Source organism: Protopterus annectens, chromosome 10.part0 (assembly GCF_019279795.1).
Source record: "Protopterus annectens isolate FY-2018-M chromosome 10.part0, PAN1.0, whole genome shotgun sequence".
Classification (NCBI taxonomy): Eukaryota; Metazoa; Chordata; order Ceratodontiformes; family Protopteridae; genus Protopterus; species Protopterus annectens.
This window is the reverse complement of record NC_056744.1, coordinates 323,676,894-323,681,814: the sequence shown is the minus strand read 5'-3', so window position 1 is coordinate 323,681,814 and position 4,921 is coordinate 323,676,894. Positions and strand designations below refer to the sequence as shown.

The 4,921-nt window shown below is 38.3% G+C and overlaps 1 non-coding gene across 1 annotated transcript; it reads right to left on the bottom strand.

The window, feature by feature from the left end:
* Positions 1-293: 293 nt before the first annotated feature.
* Positions 294-364, bottom strand: TRNAV-CAC. The gene has a single exon. It is a non-coding gene; the product is annotated as a tRNA-Val (tRNA).
* Between the last annotated feature and the right edge of the window lie 4,557 nt (positions 365-4,921).

The window sequence follows — 4,921 nt, the reverse complement described above, 5'->3', positions numbered from 1 at the left end:
GGCATTTACAAGCCTAGCCCATCGTTTTGTGGCTTACGCCACCCCTTTAGTATGGGGAACTAAACCCATTATTTTGCTGTGCCTCTGTCGAGCAGTGACACTGAGGTAATCCCTGGGGTATATCTGCGATCTCCCATCCATTGGTCAAGATTTCTCTTGAACAAGGCCAGCGAGGTGCTCTGCCTCACATGTACCGGGATTTTGTTCCACAGCATAGGGAGTCTTTGGGTGATGAATCTATATAGGTTCATAGGTTCATACTAGGCTATCTGCCCGAGGGCAAAAGCCAAAGATGCATTGGCCGGGAATCGAACCTGGGTCTCCTGCGTGTGAGGCAAGAAATCTACCACTGAACCACCAATGCAAGCACAAAATAGAATACCTTTGTAAGTGTCAAACCCCAGACCTTGGGCTCACCAGACTGCATGAAGTACCACCAAGCCACAGCACAACCACTGGTTTTAATGATTTTCTTTAAATAAGGGCAATAAAAACTATCACCTTGCTGTATAAATATACAAAATGTACAATTAGTTTCATATCTTTTAGTGCTTTTCTCACATGGTCTTGGTTTAAATTCACCGAAACTTCTAATATCCCTGGCCTTCCTATAAATAAATGATGGGGCTTCACCTAAGATGTTAATCAGAAAAGGGTCTCCTGTGACAATGTCCCAGTTTTCTTCAATAATATCTTTGCTACTGTGATAATCCAAAGTGTATGTCAGGATGCAGCTATTTTTGCATTTGTTATTCTCTGTGGGATTACTTAACATTCTCCTACTGGGGAGGTTGAGTGAAGGTGCTTCAGTCCTTTTCAGTTCTATAATGGGTTCCAGGATGTTTTTTAACATCTGACTTTCATAGCCTCTCACTAGAAAATCATTCTCTAAGTTGTTCAGGTTTCTCAAAAATGGTTCCATCTCTGTGGTAATTCGAGCTAATCTATAGCCTTGGGATTTCACTACATTATACTTGTTTTTTGTAGGATGTAGACTTTTACTGTGGAGTAATAAGTTAACCCTCGTTGGTTTTCTGAATAGATCAGTGGTGATTCTGTTATTGTTGGTGTCCTTGGAAATCTGCATATCTAAGAAAGTGGTTGAGGTACAGCTATGGGAAGAGGTAAACTTCAGGAAGGGGTTGTTTGATTGAGGTAAGTGATAAAATCTCCAAGCTGCAAGGTGTCACCTTCCCACACAATAAAGACATTGTCAATAAAACGTAAATAGCACGTGATATGCTGCATGTAATCTATGTTGTTTAACACAAAGTCCTCCTCCCATTTGCCCAGGGCTATGTTACTATGCTGGGAGCCATGGCAGCCCCCATTGCTATACCAGTTTTTTGTTTGTAGTGTTTGCCATTGAAAGTAAAGAAATTGAAGTCCAGTACAAGATTAACGAGCTTGCTTAACTTTTGCAGTTGTGCCTGTGTACCCTGATTATGTTTCTTAAAAGACTCCATAGCTGCTATTATACAGTAATTGTGAGGGAGCACTGTGTACAAGGATTCCACATCAATAGTTACAAAAATACTGTCAGCTTCCACATTAAAAGATTTCTGTTTCATACCCTAACTACCCTAACCCATTTAGTGAATCGTGTTTCAGTCTTATACATTAAACAATTTCCATTTCACAATATACTCTGCTTCACCAGGCTGACAGTGAAGCTCTGTGTGTTGCCTGGAGGAAAGAAAGTCTTCTAGTTTTATGGAGAGGACCACTGTTGCTGTACACCACTCTTTAACACAATACATCCTGTAAATTGAAGGCTGAGATTAGTTTTACGTTTGGGTTTAGCTCTTCTTGGAATTCATGGAATCAGCCGACACCATCTGGTCCCATCATGGTGTGCTGTGTTTTGCTTTGGAGAGGGTGGCTCTACCCTGAGCATCTGAGATGTCAGGGGCAGCACTCTGATGATCCATGCATTCCTGAAGGTGTTCATAGAATGCTTATAAAGCCCAGAATGCAGCCAGGATTCAGGTCCGGGGGTTTGAAGGATTCCATTCCACCTCAGTTTTGAGGTGAAGTTTTTTTTAGAGAAGTTAGTTTTTGTGGTTTTCTGTGGGGGAGGCAGGGTGGGATCGGATGAATATTGTGAGATTAGTATAATCTGATCTACCAGTGAGGGATACACTTGGTCTGGGAGCATAGAGTCCCCATGTTGGTGATGAGATGAATAGCTATTCTCTCCTTGTGTGGTTCGTCCAAATTTGGGGGCGAAAGTATGGTATTCTTCTGTTTTGTATGTATATTACCATACAAGATGTCTCACCTTAGTGTTGTTTTGCAGATTAGGACATAACAATGGGGCATGCTGTTGATGCATTATGGCAGCTTTAACTGGAGATATGTTATTGTGTATATACTTACTTTGTGGAAGTAAAATGTTACAGTCAGTGGGGGTGAACAGTTAGGTGGTTTGCTTTAGGCAGCATACCTCTCAACCTCTAGTCAAAATTAATGGTGGGACAAATGGTCAAAAATAGGGACAGATTTAGATTATTGCTCATATAAACTTGGAAAGTTGCTAGAATAACAGGTTTTGTTTTAGCATGCATTTTCTGTAGGATATGAAGTCTAAATTTTCAAATATCTCCCATTATTTAGTAACTTTAATTCTCAGTGATTTGCCAGAAAACCACAAATTTTATTAATAACAGAGCAAAACATAAGGCAAAAATATGGGTCATTTTGTGAAAATCTGATCAGTAGAGAGGTATGGTAGGGAGGGGAACTGAATTTAGGATGAGAAGAAACTGTTTTGGCAGTAAGTAACAGATACGGGAGTAGTCACTACAGGAGCTATTCTTGCAGTGGGCATTCTACAGTCAGTACAAACTTGGAATTTCTACTTCATATTCTCACAGTGGCTACTTCCTTTCCTGAGCTTGACCTCTTACACAAGCCCTTTCAAAGGCAGATGCCAGGGTATTAGGGTACAGACTTAAACCCAATCTCCTTAGTTCTTGCCCCCTGTTGATGTGGGAGCTTCACGATTACAAATAAATAAAACAACCACGGCAGAAGAGGATAAACCTTTAAAAGTCATAGTTTAAAGTTCTGCCCAAACACAAGTAGGAAGGACAAAGGTTAAACAGTACCTAACTACAGAGAATCTTCATGAAGTCTAACAATGAAAGCACTTCTCAGGAATAAGTTTTATATACTTGGAACTGTATTTATGCATTTTCCACATTTCTTGCCTTCTCATCTGGTCCTTCATCTTATATTCTTTCTTTTGTTTTTGGCACATTCCATTGCTGCCTGATTTTTATCTACTTCTAATTTGATTTCCATTCCTGCTTGACGCTGATATGCGTCTGCTAGACTAAACAGGGAAGTCATCTTAGATTTATTCTCCTCATGTTTCAAAACTTTCACTACATTTGGATCTTGTAAGGTCAGCAGATAAGTTTGCAGTCCCAATATTTGAAAATCTATACATGTAATCAGTTTTAAGGAGGCCCATACCGCCTTTGGAATGGGGAATATATAATCTTGGTATGCATTGATTTTTATAAATCATTTGGCAAGCATGAAGCATCCTTCTTGTTTTCCTATCTAATCTATCCAACATGTTTTGAGGCCAGTCAATCACTCCAAAACTGTAAGTTAGGTCATGAAGTGCAAACTGGTTTATAGATTGAATTTTGTTCCTAGATGTCAATGGTGTTTTCAGGATTAAGTCATTATATCCATGTGATGCCTCCATGTGGCATTTGCAGTTAACTCCTACTGATGCCTGTAGGCATTAAATATTGCTTGTTCATATTTGCATCAATAATTCCAAAACTGTGCTATGTGTATAGTTTTAAAAGATTTTATCTTAAAGCTTACACAATAGCAAACTCAACTGCATTAATACCTGACCTCTGTCTAGTGCAGTTAAATATATATTAACTGTTGTTTTTTATATTTATATAGATATAATTTTCATATTTTTCTAAATATGTCAACAACCAAGTGACACAGACAGAACTCCTTAGCCTCGTATGAAAGCTCTCAGCTAAGTGAATAAAATGCTGCTGACAGTATGTGTGTAACCTTGAGTGTTTGCTGAGATATTTAAGTTGTTTACAAAATATTACAAATGTAGTAATTGCTGTGTTTACTGTGACTAATAAAAATCATTTTAAGACCTAGAATCTAAAGAACACTACCACTATAAACACAGTTTGTGCTGAATAGTTTACCATTCATACTGATTTCATAACCCCTACGGTTCCAGATATATGAGCATTTGTTTGAAATGTGAGGACATAATTTGATTCTGTCAAAAGGCTTAGGCTCCGCCCATTGGAAGTTACAGTGCAAACTTCCTGAGCTCCATTGGAGGGAATGAGTTAATTTAAGTCTTCTAAAGTACTCCTTACTAAGTTTTATTCACATTTGTTCATGTTTTACTGTTGATCCTTCATCAATTCCCAAATATGTATACACTTCCTCTTGCTAAAGTTCTTTTATATCACATTCTTGTCCCAAACTGATGTTTTCTTGATGCTGCAGTTTTCCTGCTTTAAAGGTTGCTTTTGCACATTTATCAAGATCAAATGACATTTTATATCATCTGAAAAAGTTTTGGTAACTTGCAGTTATGTTTTCACTTCACCATCTGATGAGCTATACAGTTTTAAATCATCGACAAAGAGAAGATGAGAAGTTTTTATACTTTGGCTCAGTATAGTTGGCTACATTAACAATGAGGTCTGCACGCAAGTGTGTATTGCCAGTGAGATTGCAGACATAGTTAAAGAATGCTTTATGGTTGTCCTAGGCCTAAGAGGCCAAATTTACTGCTAATTTGACTTTAGTAGACCTCATTTGTCTTCTGACTCAGAAATGTATAAAGTTATGCAATGAGCCACTGTGAACATTTTTGGACACTATAATGTTTTGGTACAAAGATGTATCA